This window comes from Rhinoraja longicauda, chromosome 1 (assembly GCF_053455715.1).
Source record: "Rhinoraja longicauda isolate Sanriku21f chromosome 1, sRhiLon1.1, whole genome shotgun sequence".
NCBI lineage: Eukaryota > Metazoa > Chordata > Chondrichthyes > Rajiformes > Arhynchobatidae > Rhinoraja > Rhinoraja longicauda.
Genome location: NC_135953.1, coordinates 57,670,821 through 57,689,424, shown reverse-complemented (window position 1 = coordinate 57,689,424; position 18,604 = coordinate 57,670,821).

Sequence of the window (18,604 nt, the reverse complement as noted above, 5' to 3'; positions counted from 1 at the left end):
AAGCGCTGTAAGGCAGCAACTCTACCACTATGCACCGTGCCACCAAATGACCTGAAACCACATCTACAGGAAGAAGGTGGTTAACTGTGTCTATATTCCATGTCTTGGAATCCATCTATCAGGTAAGAAAGATATTAATATAATGAAATGTGCTTATAGTTTCAGTGTGCCAGTAAGATCTTTGGGCATCTGATGAAAAATGAAAATCAAGAACATTTTCAAGGATATCCTTAAAACCTCTGTAAACCAACTGGATCAACTCCATCAACATGGAAATTCCTCATTCATGACAACTTGAACTGCAGAAGGAAATTCCAGCACAGTACTGAGAACCAAGAGTCCCACTGTCAGGGACACGCTGAAGCCCAGTGGAAGAAGTGTACCACCACCCACTGGCCTCACAAAGTACCTCCTGCCCCTCCTGTGGCAAAGTCTGCAGGTCTGACATTAATCTTTTTGATAACCTCAAAACCCATAGAATTGGAGCAGAGGCAGTTCATCCTCAGAGGTCACTTAATGAAGATTCAGGTCTCTGTAATCTCTCAATCTCAAGTAATTATTTCATCGCAGAATAAGGAATTCTGGTCTCTTGTAATGTATTAAATCACCAAATCAGATTCTCGTACAACATGCTGACAACTCGTTCAATGACAGCCCAGTATACATCTGATCAGATCGGGGGAGCACCAGGGGTGGCAGAGTGGCACAGTTGGTAGAGCTGCTGCCTCACAGCACCAGAGACCCGGCTTTGATCCCGATCTTGGGTGCAGTCTGTGTGGAGATTGCATATTCTCCCTGTGACCACGTGGGTTTCCTTCAGGTGCTCCGGTTTCATCTAAATTCCAAAGATATGTCTGTCACTCAGAAAATCGGCCTCTGTAAATAGACCTTGATGTGTGGGGAGTGGATAAAGTGGGATAACATCGAGCCAGTGTGTATGGGTAATCAATGGTCGGTTGAGACAATGTGGGCTGAAGGGCCTGTTTCTATTCGGAATCTTTAAAACTAAAACTAAGCTAAAACTTTACAGGCCTCATTCATTCCTGTTTTAAATTATGTTATACCAGTCAAATGTATTTTAATTAAATGTACTTTTTCATTTATTTAAAGGAGGGCATGAACATTGCTGTCCAGTTGAAAAGGATCCCAGTTTTGGGGATGATTTTCAAATATGAAAGAAATTTGGCAGCATTTAGAGAGTGCATAATTTAGATTTCTAAATTCCTGTATCCTTTTTGTCACTCTTATCTCTAGATCCTCCGTGATAACCATATGCTCTTTTCAAAGATGTACATCTCAACTGCACAGAACTTCTAAGTGAAGTCTTACCAGGGAGATTTGTTGTCATTTGAAATCAAATGCCTTGAGGTCTATCACAACACACGCATTGCTCTGATGCTAACATCTTTAAAATGTTATTTAGTTAATTAACAGTAATTGCGATAAACTCATTTTCCTTGTCCATCTTTAATACATTTTAGCACATCATGCATATCTATTTCAGATTTTTTATTCCAAATTCAACAACTTATCCTTATCTAAATTAAAATCCATCTGCCACTCTTTAGCATATCTGGTTAATTAGTGCAGATCATGCTGAAGCAGTTTTTATCCTTCATTTTTGTCATCTGGCCACATAACTTAATACCATTAGTAAATATGCAGAGAACACTACCTTCAAATAATTTATAAATACTCCGAACAGCTGGATGAATGGAACACACAGATAAAATAATTTACTAATTATTCTTGCTCAATACCAAGCAGTCAAAAATAGTCAGGTGGTAATATTTCACTAACAAAATTAATGTCAACATGAATGACCATCAAAATCAAACCATTTATTAAAACAATGCCAGACAATTACTTTCTCGGGATGGCAGATGTGGTGAAGTGGTAAATGTTTCCATTTAAAATTGTTTATGATTTTGCACCTGATAAAAGGAACCCCTCTCCAAAGTCAATTAAGGATTCACAAGAAGACACTGTCTTTAGAAACAAGCAAAAGACGATGAAGAAAAATTGACACAGAAAGATAAATTAGAATTTGAGCATAAACACATAGAAATAGACTGCAGGAGCTTCTTTCGATATGTGTAAAAAGATTAGTGATGACAAACGCAGAGTCAGGAGAATGTTCTCTAGATGAATAAAAGTGCCAAAAATATATATGATTCTGTCTGCAATGAATAAGACACAGAAACTTCCCAAAAAAATGGAGAACCAATGATCTAATGCAAATGCGGAAATAAATGAAATATGCATTAAAACGAAAGTATTACTGGAAAAGTAAATGAGCCTGAAGATTGATGGATCTTGGGACCTGATGATCTATATTCCAGGGTGTTGAAACAGGTGGCCATTGAGATAATGGATGTTCTGGTTATAATCTTCCTAAATTCTGGAATGGTTCTTACAAATTGGGCAGCAACAGATAAGACCCCCACTATTTAAAAGATAAAGGAGAGAGAAGGCAGGGAAATACCCATAGTTTACCTTACAACAAACCGTAAGGACAATTCTGGAATCTATGAAAACTAAACAATGTCGACATATTTAGAAAAAAGTCAAAATAGACATAAAAGGAAAATCGTATTTGACTAATCTATTGGAGTTCTTTGAAGATTTTTCAATAGACTACATCGTCGTTTATTGATATATGCACAAATACAGTGAAATACTAATACAATCAACAATCTTGCTTGCAGCAGCATCATGGGCACATAGACAAACACACCACCACCGGGTGGCGCCAGCAATGGCTGCCTTGCCAACTGTCTGTCTGCCCTTTCCTTCTTTGTGTTTTAATTATATTTGTTAAATGTATGTTTTTAGTGTTCTTTATCTTGTTTTATGTTGGGGGGGGGGGGGTTGGGGGAAACTTTTTCTAATCTCTTAGCTCGATGGAGATGCAATTTTTTTTCCGTATCGTATCTCCGTCCGCACGACGGCCTAACATCGAGGAGTTGGCGGCCTCTGCTGGAGACTGACTATTGAGAGCTCCACCGCGGGTGCCTGCAGGACTTAACATCGCGGAGCCCACGATCCCTTTGCCAGGGGTCAACCTTGGAACTCTAATCGTGGGTGGTTGCAGACTTACATCACGGAGCCCGCAGTCTCCGGCCAGAGACCGACATTGGGGACTCCAAGCCGCAGGAGCTTCGACCGCCCCAATGCGGGAGATTTTACTGCCCCGACACAGGAGTGTCGTCCGCCCTGACGCGTGAGATTTGATCGCCCCGATGTGGGAGCTTCTTCCGCCGGCTTTGGGAGCTTTGATCTTCCCGACGGATGGTTCGACTGCCCCGACCCCAGGAGAAATAAAGAGGAAATAGAATGGACTTTTTCTGCCTTCCATCGCAGTGAGAAATGTGGAGAATCCGCTGTGGTGGTGCTTATGTTAACTTTTATGTAGTTGTGTGGCTTGTTGCTTTTTTCTCGTATGGCTGTATCGTAATTCGTATATCACTGTACCTTAATTGACACATGTGACAATAAAAGATCTTTGAAATCTTTGAAACTTTTGAAACATAAATTATACATTCAAATTTGGCAAGACGATAAGAAGAAAAAAGAAAACTGGCAAAAAAATACAGTTCAAATACAATTAGGAAACAAAATTCATGGTAGTGGATGAGATGATAGAGTGATACAGCGTGGAAACAGGCCCTGCAGGCCAACTTTCCCACACCGGCCATCTGGTAGTCAGTCCTCTGTCTAGGTAGGACAAGGTTTGAGGCAAACCTTGCACTTGTTAACCATCATGGTTACTTTGTAAAAAATCTCAATCAAATTCAAAAGACACAATTTCCCACGTAGATAGCTACACTATATATCCCTAATCAGCTCCTGTATACCAAATGCATGTATAATTTACCCCATAGAATCCTCTCCAGTAAGTTGCCTGCCACAGATGATATGCTCACTGGACTATAGTTACCAGGCTTTTCTTTGCAGCCCTACTTAAATAGAGGCACAACAATAGTCACCGTCCAGCCTTCCAGCATGTCATCCATGTCTAAAAATGATTCATATGTCTCAGCAAGGGCTCCTGCAATTTCTTCTCTAAATTCCCATGGTGTCTTTGGATACATCTGATCAGGCCTGGGAGATTTATCTACCTTCATTTGCCTTTGGACAGCAAGTATTTTTTCGACCATAACATGCACTGTCTTCAAGACAACTCTGTGAACTGACCCAAGATTCCTAGTCTTCATATCTTTCTCCATGGTAAAAACAGAGGAAAAAGACTCTTTAGGTACCTTGCCCATCTCCTACTGACCCACAAATAGATGACTGCTTTGGTTTCTGAGAGGCCCTATTCTCTCTTTAGTTACCCTCTTTCCCCTAGAGCTTATAAAATCTATTTTAATTCTCCTTAATCTTATCTGCCAGAGCTCTTTCCTGCTGCCTTTATGCCTTCCTGAATTCCTTGTTAAATATGATCCTCTGTCCCCTAAACTCCTTCAGGGGTACACTTGATCCCAGTTTCCTATACCTTGCCCATGCCTCTTTCTTTTTCCTGAACATTGCTCAATTTCTCTCATCATCCATGGTCCCCTACTGCCACCTGTCATGCATGCCTTGTACTCTCAACATCCCACTTTCCTGACATCCCTTTGCCTGCAAACAACATACTCCAATCAACTTTAACAGGTTTCTGTCTTATCCATGGGGTAATGTTGACTGCTTTAATCAAAATTCTACAGATATGCCGTAGAGAACATTTTATCAGGATGCATCACAGCATGGTTTGGGAACATTACCATCCAAGACCGCAATAAATTGTAAAATGTTGTGGATATCGCCCAGACCATCACGCAACCCAAACGCCCTCCCATTGACTCAATCTACACTTCACACTGCCTTGGCAAGGCCATCTGAATAATCACAGACCAGGCTCTCCCTGGTCATTCCCTCTTCTCCCCTCTCCCATCAGGCAAGAGATACAAAAGTTTGAAAATACATGCCTCCAGATTCAGGGACAGTTTCTTGCAAGATGTTTTCAGGCAACTGAACTGTTCTCTCACCATCTTGAGTGCAGTCCTAGTCTCCCATCTACCTCATTGGAGACCTTTGAATATTCTTTAATTGGACTTTATCGGACTTCATCTTATGTTAAATGATATATCCTTTAGACTGTATTTGTACACTGTGGGCGACTTGATTATAATCATTTTCTTCGACTGGATAGCACGTAACAATTTCACTGTACCTCAGTATATGTGACAATAATAATAAACTAAACTAAACTAACTAAACTAAACTAAACTAACTGATATTTAAATTATACAGCTAGAATCAGCAAAGCTGTTAAAATGTGGGCCTTTGCAACAGCAGACCCAGGAGAGACAATGTGTGAGTACACATGTATAAAAGCACTATGAACATTTTCCACAGTGTATTCTGTTTCAGGTTTTGCAGTACAGAGGACTTGGATTACAGTTTGGGGACACAAATGCTCAGACCACGTAATCTGTTCCCTCCAACCAGTTTCTTGTAATGCACAAAAGAGCCCTAAAGCACAGTTTTAAATTACTTTGTGAAGCCAGGAAAAGAATGAAACCTCCAAGCACTAAGAATAATGCAGGTCAAGGCAACCTCAGACTCCAACACACCCTATAACCATAATTCCCCTCTTCCGGGTCCTGCAATGTTTCCAGGCTACTGCAAATTGCACTGACCCAGTTCTGATGAGTTGCACAAGGACATCCATTTGTTGCCTACTGCTCACTGATTCTATTTAACAGACGCCCAGGGCTTAGAGTGGCTCTAAATATAACATTGAAACACTAGAGATGGGGTGCAAGTTGCATCAGGTGTTAAGATTGGCATGTAACAATTGTACTGCTACGGTGGTTATGGGAGATTTCAATGTGCAGGGAGACTGGGAAAATCAGGTTGGTTCTGGACCCCAAGAAAGGGAGTTTGTAGAGCGCCTCCGAGATGGATTCTTAGAGTAGCTTCTACTGGAGCCTACCAGGGAAAAGGCAATTCTGGGTTTAGTGTTGTGTAATGAACCGGATTTTGATAAGGGAACTCAAGGTAACAGAACCATTCGGAGGTAGTGACCATAATATGATAAGTTTTAATCTGCAATTTGAGAGGGAGAAGGTAAAATTGGAAGTGTCAGTATTGCAGTTGAACAAAGGGGACTATGGAGGCTGAGGGAGGAGCTGGCCAAAGTTGACTGGAAAGGGACCCTAGCAGGGATGATGGTGGAACAGCAATGGCAGGTGTCTCTGGGAATAATCCAGAAGATGCAGGGTCATTTCATTCCAAATATCATTTTCCAATGTTCTATAGATTCAGGATCAGTCCCTGTGGGTTGGAGGGTAGCTAATGTTATCCCACTTTTTAAGAAAGGAGGGAGAGAGAAAGCAGGGAATTATAGACCAGTTAGCCTGTCATCAGTGGTGGGGAAGATGCTGGAGTTGATTATTAAAGATGTAATAGCAGCACATTTGAATAGCAGTATCAGGATTGGTCCGTCAGCAAGGATGTACGAAGGGGAAATCATGCTTGTCAAATCTTCTGGAATTTTTTGAGGATGTAACAATTAAAATGGACAAGAGAGCAGGTGGATGTAGTGTACCTGGACTTTTAGAAAGCCTTTGATAAGGTCCCACACAGGAGATTAGTGGGCAAACTTAGAGCACATGGTATTGGGGGTAGGGTATTGACATGGATAGAAAATTGGCTGGCTGAAAGGAAACAATAATAATAATAATAATATTCATTTATTGTCATTGCAACGAGTACAACGAAATTAAAAAACAGCCAATCCTGACGGTGCGTACAAACATATATGCAATAAATGCAAAAACAAATAAATACATAAATACAATTAAATTAAGTACAAGATTTTTTAACGGTGTTGCCTAGTGCACAGGTAGTGTTCAGTTCTCGTATGGCCCTGGGGTAAAAACTGTTCTTAAGTCTGTTTGTTCGGGATTTGATTGACCTGAAACGTCGACCAGAGGGCAGATGAACAAACAGACGGTGGCCGGGGTGGGATGGATCTTTCATTATTTTGCCTGCTCTACTGAGGCAGCGCAGGCTGAACAGGTGCTCCAGGGAGGGCAGTGAGCAGCCGATGATTTTCTGGGCCGTCGTGATGACCCTCTGAAGGGCCTTCCTGTCCTTTTCTGAGCAGCTGGCATACCATGTGGTTATACAGTATGCCAGCACACTCTCGATGGAGCAGCGATAGAAGGACAACATGAGCTTCTCCTGCAGGTTGGTTTTCCTGAGGATCCTCAGGAAGTGGAGTCTCTGCTGTGCCTTCTTTACTGTGGTGATGGTGTTGGTAGACCAGGTGAGATCCTCTGCGATGTGCGTACCCAGGAACCTGAAAGCTGGTACCCTTTCCACGCAGACCCCATTGATGTAGAGTGGGTCGTAATCTCCACTGGTTTTTCAAAAGTCAATTATAAGTTCCTTTGTTTTGGAGGAGTTCAGGACCAGATTGTTCACTGAACACCATGCTGCCAGCCTTTGGATTTCATCCCTATAGGCTGTCTCATCTCCTTCTGAGATAAGTCCAACCACAGTCGTGTCATCCGCGAACTTGATGATGGTGTTGGTGGGATGGGTGGGGGCGCAGTCGTGAGTGTAGAGGGAGTAAAGGATGGGGCTCAACACACAGCCCTGTGGTGAGCCGGTGCTCAGTGTAATGGTGGAGGAGAGGTGAGGGCCTATTTTGACTGTCTGGGGGCGGTTGGTCAGGAAGTCCTTGATCCATTTGCAGATGGTTAGGGAAAATCCAAGGTCGGAAAGTTTGGTGACCAGTCTGCTCGGGATGACCGTGTTAAAGGCAGAGCTGAAGTCGAGAAAGAGCATCCTCACATAGCTCCCCTGGTGTTCAAGGTGGGTCAGTGCAGTGTGAAGAGCAGTGTCGATGGCATCCCCTGTAGACCTATTTGCTCTGTAGGCAAACTGGTATGGGTCGAAGGTGGGTGGGAGGCTGGCTTTGATGTGCTGCAGGACCAGTCTCTCGAAGCACTTTGTGATGACCGGTGTGAGTGCTACCGGACGGTAGTCGTTAAGACCGCTGATGACAGGCTTTTTCGGCAGTGGGATGATTATGGCGGACTTCAGGCAGGGAGGGATGGTGGATTTTAAAAGGGACAGGTTGAAGATTTTTGTGAAGACCTCAGATAATTGGTCTGCACATTCCCTCAGCACTCTGCCCGTCACACCATCGGGGCCTGCAGCTTTCCTGGGATTCATTGCTCTGAGCACTCGCTTAACGTCATACTCCTGCACAGTGAAGGTGTTGCTCTCAGGTGCTGGAGAGGGTGTAATGTCTGCCACTGTAGCTTTCACCTCGAAACGAGCAAAGAAACAGTTAAGTTCCTCAGCCAACGAGGCGTCGCCGTCGGCAGTCGTGCGGTTGCTGGTCTTGTAATTGGTGATGTGCTGGATGCCTTGCCATACCCGCCGTGGGTCATTGTTGGAAAAGTGGTCCTCAATCTTCCTCTTGTAGGACGCTTTGGCATCCTTGATGCCTCTCTTCAGGTTGGTTCTAGCAGCACTGTATAGAGCTCTGTCACTAGACCTGAAGGCGGTGTTACGGTCCTTGAGGAGAGACCTGACATCCTTTGTCATCCAGGGTTTTTGATTGGGGTACAACCGGATGCGTTTGTCGACGGTGACATTGTCAACGCAGTTTTTGATGTAGCAAAGTACAGTTGATGTGTACTCCTCCAAGTCCTGATCCTCAAAAATATCCCAGTTGGTCCTTTCGAAGCAATCCTGCAGCTGCGAGGAAGCTCCTTCAGGCCATGTCTTCACAGTCTTTATGGTGACTGGAGCTTTCCTCCTGAGTGGGGTGTATGCTGGGGTTAGGAATATGGACAGGTGATCTGACTGCCCCAGGTGTGGTAGTGGTGCTGACCTGAACCCCTTCTTAATATTTGAGTAAACCTTGTCTAGTGTGTTTTTCCCCCTGGTAGCACATCTTATGTGTTGTTCAAGTTTCGGGAGAACTGACTTTAGGTCTGCATGGTTGAAGTCCCCGGCTATGATGTGGGCTGCTTCTGGATATGTGCTCTGTTGTGAGTTTATTGCACCTAGCAGGTAGCCTAAAGCTGTGCTAGCGTTAGCATTCGGTGGGATGTAGACTGCTGTTACTATAACCCCTGTAAATTCGCGAGGAAGGTAAAAAGGCCTGCATTTAACTGTTAGGGACTCCAGATCAGGAGAACAGTGGCTATCTATGGTTTGGATATTAGTGCACCAGCTGTTGTGCACATAAATGCATAACCCCCCCCCCTTGCTCTTACCGGAGTCGATGTTTCTGTCCCAACGAAACGCTGTGCGCCCGGCTAGCTCAATGGCTCCGTCTGGGATAAGTGGATGAAGCCATGTCTCTGTTACTAAGAGAATGCAACAGTCCTCCACGAGTTTGTTTGCTGATATCTGTAGTTTAAGTTCGTCCATTTTGTTGATGATGGATCTGGCGTTGGTGAGGAACATGCTAGGTAGCGGTGGTTTGTGTGGCTGTCTCTTTAGCTTGGCAAGTATACCGGACCGGCATCCTCGCTTTTGCTTCCTGTTTCTCCTCCGTCTGCGACGCCTGTTCGCGCCGACAACTATCCACGGAGCGCCCGGTGTCCTGGCAATCTCTTCCGGTATATTTCGCGGGTGTGGAAATTCGCGCACAAGGTCCCGATTGCACTGGAATCCGATGATCAGAAGGTCCTTTCGGTTGTAGGTAGGATTTGCCTGATTTTCCTGGTTTGAATGACTAAATTTGACTAACAGACATAACACAGATAACACACATAAAACGCACCGAAAGGGAGAGCTGTGAGCCGCTGCGTCCGTGCGCGCCGCCATCTTGCTGTAGGGATTAACGGCAGAATGGCAAGCAGTGACTAGTGGGGTGCCGCAAGGCTCGGTGCTGGGACCACAGCTATTTACAATATATATTAATGATTTAGATCAAGGAATTAAAAGTAACATTAGCAAATTTGCAGATGACACAAAGCTGGGTGGCAGTGTGAACTGTGAAGAGGATGCTATGAGGATGCATGGTGACTTAGACAGGTTGGGTGAGTGGGCAGATGCATGGCAGATGCAGTATAATGTGGATAAATGTGAGGTTATCCACGTTGGTGGCAAGAACAGGAAAGCAGATTATTATCTAAATTGTGTCAGGTTAGGAAAAGGAGAAGTTCAACGAGATCCGGGTGTCCTTGTACATCAGTCATTGAAAGTAAGCATACAGGTACAACAGGCAGTGAAAAAAGCTAATGGCATGTTGGCCTTCATAACGAGAGGAGTTGAGTATAGGAGCAAAGAGATCCTTCTGCATTTGTACAGGGCCTTGGTGAGACCACACCTGGGGTATTGTGTGCAGTTTTGGTCTCCTAATTTGAGGAAGGCATTGTTGCTATTGAGGGAGTGCAGCATAGGTTCACGAGGTTAATTCCCGGGATGGCAGAACTGTCATATGATGAAAGAAGGGAGCGACTGGGCTTGTATTCACTGAAATTTGGAAGGATGAGCGGGGATCTTAAAGAAACATATAAAATTATTAAGGGATTGGACACGCTAGGTGCAGGAAACATGTTCCTGATGTTGGGTGAGTCCAGAACCAGGGGCCGCTGTTTAAGAATAAAGGTAGGCCATTTAGAACTGAGATGAGTAAAAACCTTTTCATACAGAGAGTTGTGAATTTGTGGAATTCTCTGCCTCAAAAGGTAGAGGCCAATTCACTGGATGCATTCAAAATAGAGTTAGATAGAGCTCTTAGGGCGAGCAGAATCAAGGGATATGGGGAGAAGGCAGGAACAGGGTACTGATTGTGGATGATCAACCATGATCACATTGAATGGCGGTGCTGGCTCGAAGGGCCTACTCCTGCACCTATTGTCTGTGTATCTATGTATATATCCATGTAAGCCTGTTAAAGTCCGATGAAAGGTAGTTCAAAGTTCTTCAATGGTCTATGTTATATCCACAATTCTCTGCAATGTTTTGCGGTCTTGGATGCAAATGCACCCAAACCACGCTGTAATGCATCCTGATAAGATGTTTCTACAGTGCATCTGTAGAAGTTGGTGAGGATTCTTGTCACACTTGCTAAGCCTTCCAAAGAAGTAGAAAAATTACATTTTTAAATTCTGTTACATGCTTTCTGCAGGCTTATTCTACCCTTTGTTTTAGAGTTGGTGTGCTTTCTTGGCCATAGCTTCAATGTGGCTGGTCCAAAACAAATTGGCAGTGATATTTATTCCTCAGAACCCGAACCCCCTCCCCCCTCTCATCTATACACTAAAACTCTTGTTTGTTTGTTACTGAACTACAGCCAAAATGGTACACGATAGCGCAACAATTTTAGGCCCACCTTACTCACCGTCGTCCCTTTGGTGTTAATGAAGAAGTTTCATTGAAATTGGTGTTATATTTTTAAAGTGTTGGCAAGGACGTATGGAGACAGTTACCACCAGAAGTCAAAAAGATGGATTAACATGGGGAGAGACGGTTGTAGAGATGAAAAAGGAAACATTTATGTTTGGTTCTTTTCTGTTGTGCATTTTGAGATGGCTTCATTTAAAAATGGAGAAAAATAGAAACATAGAAAATATGTGCAGGAGTAGGCCCTTCAAGCCAACACCGCCATTCAATCAGTACCCCGTTCCTGCTTTCTCCCCATATCCCTTGATTCTGTTAGCCCTAAGAGCTATATCTAACTCTCTTTTGAAAACATCCAGTAAATTGGCCTCCACTGCCACCTGTGGCAGAGAATTCCACAGATTCACAACTCTCTGGGTGAAAAACTTTTTCCTCATCTCAGTGGAATCAAGAGATATGGGGAGAAGGCAGGCACACGTTACTGATTGTAGATGATCAGCCATGATCACAATGAATGGCGATTCTGGCTCTAAGGGCCAAATGGCCTCCTCCTGCACATATTTTCTATGTTTCTCTGTTTCTGTCCTAAATGGCTACCCCTTGTTCTTAAACTGTGACCCCTGGTGCTGGACTCCCCCAACATTGGGAACATTTTTCCTGCATCTAGCCTGTCCAATCCCTTAAGAATTTTATGTTTCTATAAGATCCCCTCTCATCCTGAATTCCAGTGAATATAAGCCCAGTTGATTCATTTTTTTCATTATACGTCAGTCCTGCCGGTAATTAACCTGGTGAACCTATGCTGCACTCCCTCAATAGCAAGAATGTATTTTCTCAAATTACGAGACCGAAACTGCACACAATACCCCAGATGTGGTCTCACCAGGGCCTTGTACAACAGCACAACTGAAATGTAATTCATTTATTCTGAGCAGCTCTTTCACATTCTGCCTCAGATGTACAATCCATCAGAAGCACCACCGAGATGCTGTGGATTGGTCAGATATCCATCTGTCCTCTAGCAATTTATTGTAATCGTATAATAAATCACAATAAATAGAAGGAAACAAATAAGTAAGAATAATGGCTGTTGCAAAGGTCAACTAATTCAACAAGGAGTTACCTGCTTGAGAGAATCATGAAAGGCCAATGCAGGTGACGGACGCAGCGGCTCACAGCTTTCCCTTTCGGTGCGTTTTATGTGTGTTATCTGTGTTATGTCTGTTAGTCAATTTTAGTCATGCAAACCAGGCAAATCAGGCAAATCCTACCTACAACCGAAAGGATCTTCTGATCATAGGATTCCAGTGCAATCGGGACCTTGTGCGCGAATTTCCACACCCGCGAAATATACCGGAAGAGATAGCCAGGACACCGGGCGCTCCGTGGATAGTTGTCGGCGCGAACAGGCGTCGCAGGCGGAGGAGAAACAGGAAGCAAAAGCGAGGATGCCGGTCCGGTATACTTGCCAAGCTAAAGAGACAGCCACACAAACCACCGCTACCCAGCATGTTTCTCACCAACGCCAGATCCATCATCAACAAAATGGACGAACTAAAACTACAGATTTCAGCAAACAAACTCGTGGAGGACTGTTGCATTCTCTTAGTAACAGAGACATGGCTTCATCCACTTATCCCAGACGGAGCCATTGAGCTAGCCGGGCGTACAGCGTTTCGTTGGGACAGAAACATCGACTCCGGTAAGAGCAAGGGGGGGGGGTTATGCATTTACGTGCACAACAGCTGGTGCACTAACATCCAAATCATAGATAGCCACTGTTCTCCTGATCTGGAGTCCCTAACAGTTAAATGCAGGCCTTTTTACCTTCCTCGCGAATTTACAGGGGTTATAGTAACAGCAGTCTACATCCCACCGAATGCTAACGCTAGCACAGCTTTAGGCTACCTGCTCGGTGCAATAAACTCACAACAGAGCACATATCCAGAAGCAGCCCACATCATAGCCGGGGACTTCAATCATGCAGACCTAAAGTCAGTTCTCCCGAAACTTGAACAACACATAAGATGTGCTACCAGGGGGAAAAACACACTAGACAAGGTTTACTCAAATATTAAGAAGGGTTTCAGGTCAGCACCACTACCACACCTGGGGCAGTCAGATCACCTGTCCATATTCCTAACTCCAGCATACACCCCACTCAGGAGGAAAGCTCCAGTCACCATAAAGACTGTTAAGACATGGCCTGAAGGAGCTTCCTCGCAGCTGCAGGATTGCTTCGAAAGGACCAACTGGGATATTTTTGAGGATCAGGACTTGGAGGAGTACACATCAACTGTACTTTGCTACATCCAAAACTGTGTTGACAATGTCACCGTCGACAAACGCATCCGGTTGTATCCCAATCAGAAACCCTGGATGACAAAGGATGTCAGGTCTCTCCTCAAGGACCGTAACACCGCCTTCAGGTCTAGTGATAGAGCTCTATACAGTGCTGCTAGAACCAACCTGAAGAGAGGCATCAAGGATGCCAAAGCGTCCTACAAGAGGAAGATTGAGGACCACTTTACCAACAATGACCCACGGCGGGTATGGCAAGGCATCCAGCACATCACCAACTACAAGACCAGCAACCGCACGACTGCCGACGGCGACGCCTCGCTGGCAGAGGAACTTAACTGTTTCTTTGCTCGTTTCGAGGTGAAAGCTACAGTGGCAGACATAACACCCTCTCCAGCACCTGACAGCAACACCTTCACTGTGCAGGAGTATGATGTTAAGCGCGTGCTCAGAGCAGTGAATCCCAGGAAAGCTGCAGGCCCCGATGGTGTGACGGGCAGAGTGCTGAGGGAATGTGCAGACCAATTATCTGAGGTCTTCACAAAAATCTTCAACCTGTCCCTTTTAAAATCCACCATCCCTCCCTGCCTGAAGTCCGCCACAATCATCCCACTGCCGAAAAAGTCTGTCATCAGCGGTCTTAACGACTACCGTCCGGTAGCACTCACACCGGTCATCACAAAGTGCTTCGAGAGACTGGTCCTGCAGCACATCAAAGCCAGCCTCCCACCCACCTTCGACCCACACCAGTTTGCCTACAGAGCAAATAGGTCTACAGGGGATGCCATCGACACTGCTCTTCACACTGCACTGACCCACCTTGAACACCAGGGGAGCTATGTGAGGATGCTCTTCCTCGACTTCAGCTCTGCCTTTAACATGGTCATCCCGAGCAGACTGGTCACCAAACTTTCCGACCTTGGATTTTCCCAAACCATCTGCCAATGGATCAAGGACTTCCTGACCAACCGCCCCCAGACCGTCAAAATAGGCCCTCACCTCTCCTCCACCATTACACTGAGCACCGGCTCACCACAGGGCTGTGTGTTGAGCCCCATCCTTTACTCCCTCTACACTCACGACTGCGCCCCCACCCATCCCACCAACACCATCATCAAGTTCGCGGATGACACGACTGTGGTTGGACTCATCTCAGGAGGAGATGAGACAGCCTATAGGGATGAAATCCAAAGGCTGGCAGCATGGTGTTCAGTGAACAATCTGGTCCTGAACTCCTCCAAAACAAAGGAACTTATAATTGACTTTAGAAAAACCAGTGTAGATTACGACCCACTCTACATCAATGGGGTCTGTGTGGAAAGGGTACCCGCTTTCAGGTTCCTGGGTACGCACATCGCAGAGGATCTTACCTGGTCTACCAACACCATCACCACAGTAAAGAAGGCACAGCAGAGACTCCACTTCCTGAGGATCCTCAGGAAAACCAACCTGCAGGAGAAGCTCATGTTGTCCTTCTATCGCTGCTCCATCGAGAGTGTGCTGGCATACTGTATAACCACATGGTATGCCAGCTGCTCAGAAAAGGACAGGAAGGCCCTTCAGAGGGTCATCACGACGGCCCAGAAGATCATCGGCTGCTCACTGCCCTCCCTGGAGCACCTGTTCAGCCTACGCTGCCTCAGTAGAGCAGGCAAAATAATAAAAGATCCATCCCACCCCGGCCACCGTCTGTTTGTTCATCTGCCCTCTGGTCGACGTTTCAGGTCGATCAAATCCCGAACAAACAGACTTAAGAACAGTTTTTACCCCAGGGCCATACGAGAACTGAACACTACCTTTGCACTAGGCAACACCGTTAAAAAATATTGTACTTAATATAATTGTATTTATGTATTTATTTGTTTTTGCATTTATTGCATGTATGTTTGTACGCACCGTCAGGATTGGCTATTTTTTAATTTTGTTGTACTCGTTGCAATGACAATAAATGAATATTATTATATTACACTCATGCTCCACCAGTCAAATGCTTTTATGTATCCATGGGATAAATATCGTCTTCTGACCACTCGAATTGTTGCATTTACCAGAGTATTAAAACTGCATTAGGAAGAATTATCCTTTTTTTCTGAATGTCGTATCAACCAATTGTTTGAAAAGCGTCAACAGTACTACACAAATTTTAAGATGCATTTTTTGGGATGTGGCTTCATGAGGAAAGATTGTGTTTATTAAACTCTCCTTGCTTTCCTCGAATAGGTGTTGCTGGACAAGCAAGAAGCCAAAGTGAACTGCATCCTTTAGAGAGCGCACACCACAGCAAACAGTCCACATGAAGTTCCTTCACAGAATTTGACAGTCACCAATGATACTAATAAGTCTGAAGCAGGGTCTCGACCCGAAATATCACCCATTCTTTCTCTCCAGAGATGCTGCCTGTCCCACTGAGTTACTCCAGCATTTTGTGTCTATCTTCGGTGTAAACCAGCAGCTGCAGTTCCTTCCTACACAATAATACTAATGTTTATTGGCTATTAAGAAGGCAGTGGTGTGCTGCCCTTGTGATCCACAACAATGCTTATTGCACCTGCACTAACTAAAAGGGAGATGTAAACCCAAGGAATTGCAGATGCTGATTTACAAAAAAAGACACAAAGACCTGGAGTAATTCAGCAGCTCAGCTGTCTGACAGATCAACAACTATCTGGAGTACATGGATAGCTGACATTCCAAGTTGGGACTCTTGGAACTGATTAGATAGAGCTCTGGGGGCTAGTGGAATCAAGGGATATGGGGAGAAGTTGGGCCCAGGTTACCAATTGTGGATGATCAGCCACGATCACAATGAATGGAGGTGCTGGCTCGAAGGGCCAAATGGCCTCCTTCTGCACCTATTTTCTATGTTTCTATGATTGTAAGGGGGGGGGGGGGAGAGAAAGCTGAAAGAGAGGAAGGACAGGATAAAGCCTGGCAGGTAATAGTTTGAAACAGGTTAGTGGGGGTCATTGGCCGATGGTGGACCAAGGCAAGAGATTAAAAGACAGACGACAGAAGGTGTAATGCAAAAGGACTGATGAGTTTCAAATAGTGAAGCTAGAGGGAGTAGCAAGATTTTGACCCAGCCACAACAAAAGAACTGAAAATGTTCGCAAGAGGCTGGTAAATTGCCCTCAGTTGTTCGAGTGAATAGAGAACTAATTAATATATGTTAACAGAGCCAGTAAGAGTGGAACTTTATATTTGTTTTTTTAAATATATCTCCCTGCTATGCTATTCCAAGTTTTTAATCAAGCACTTATCTCTTCTTGGTATTTATTCACAAAGTGCTGGAGTAACTCAGCAGGTCGGGCAGTATCTCGGGAGAGAAGGAATGGGTGACGTTTCAGGTCGAGACCCTTCTTCAGACTGATGTCAGGGGGAGGGAGACCTGGGAAGGAGGAGGGGAAGAGAAGGACAGAGGAACTATCTAAAGTTGGAGAAGTCGATGTTCATACCACCGGGCTGCAAACTGCCCAGGCGAAATATGAGGTGCTGTTCCTCCAATTTCCGGTGGGCCTCACCATGGCACTGGAGGAGGCCCATGACAGAAAGGTCAGACTGGGAATGGGAGGGAGAGTTGAAGTGCTCGGCCACCGGGAGATCAGGCCCACCAGAAATTGGAAGAACAGCACCTCATATTTCGCCTGGGCAGTTTGCAGCCCCTTGGTATGAACATCGACATCTCCAACTTTAGATAGTTCCTCTGTCCCTCTCTTCCCCTCCTCCTTCCCAGATCTCCCTCTATCTTCCTGTCTCCACCTACATCCTTCCTTTGTCCCACCCCCCCTGACATCAGTCTGAAGAAGGGTCTCGACCCGAAACTCACCCATTCCTTCTCTCCCGAGATGCTGCCCGACCTGCTGAGTTACTCCAGCACTTTGTGAATAAATACCTTCGATTTGTACCAGCATCTGCAGTTATTTTCTTATACTACTTATCTCTTCTTACTTGTTTGGGATTCATCTCAAAATAGGTTTAATAGCTGGGAACTCCTATCATGTTTACCAATTCCCCACACATTCAAAAGCAAGTCCTCAAATGGGAGTAAATAGATATAAATTGTCATTCTTCCTTTGGATTAATTATTGTGTGGCTGTATATAATGTATTGTGGAAGTGGCGGCGCCTAATGGCTGCGGCTCGCTAGCAGTCTGTTCGTCTTTTTTCCTTTTTTTTTTGTTGTGTGTCGGTGTTGGGATGGTTTTTGTATTTTCTTTGGTTGTGTATGTGTGGGGGGTGGTGGTGTGGGTGGGGGGGTGGTGGGGGGGTGGGGGAAACTTTTCTCTTCCCCACGGCGCGGGGTGTGGCTCGGCCGCGGGACTTTACATCGCCCGGTGCGGCTCGGCCGCTGGACTTTACATCGCCCGGTGCGGCTCGGCCGCTGGACTTAACAGTGCCCGGTGCAGCTCGGCTGCGGGGCCTAACATCGCCCGGTGCGGCTCGGCCGTGGGACTTTACATCGCCCGGTGCAGCTCGGCCACGGGACTTTTCATCGCTGGTGCGGCTCGGCCGCGGGACTTAACATCGCCCGGTGCGGCTCGGCCGCGGGGCTTTACATCGCTGGTGCGGCTCGGCCACGGGACTTTTCATCGCTGGTGCGGCTCAGCCGCGGGACTTAACATCGCCCGGTGCGGCTCGGCCACGGGACTTAGCTGCGCAAGGCTTGGTCGCGGGGCCTTCCATCGCCCGGCTCGGCCGCGAGATGTTTCAGCAACCGGTGCGACTCGGCCGCGGGTACTTCCATCCCCTTGCGGGGACTGTGCGGGTCGGTCGGGGACGAGCTGTCTGTACGTGGGCGTGGGGAAGAGAGTGGAAGTTTTGTTGCCTCCATCACAGTGAGGGGGTGTTTGGAGTCACTGTGATGGACGTTTGTGTTGGGGTTATGTGTCGTGTTCTTTTTTTGTATGACTGCTATGTAGTTTCGTTCGGTACCTCGGTAC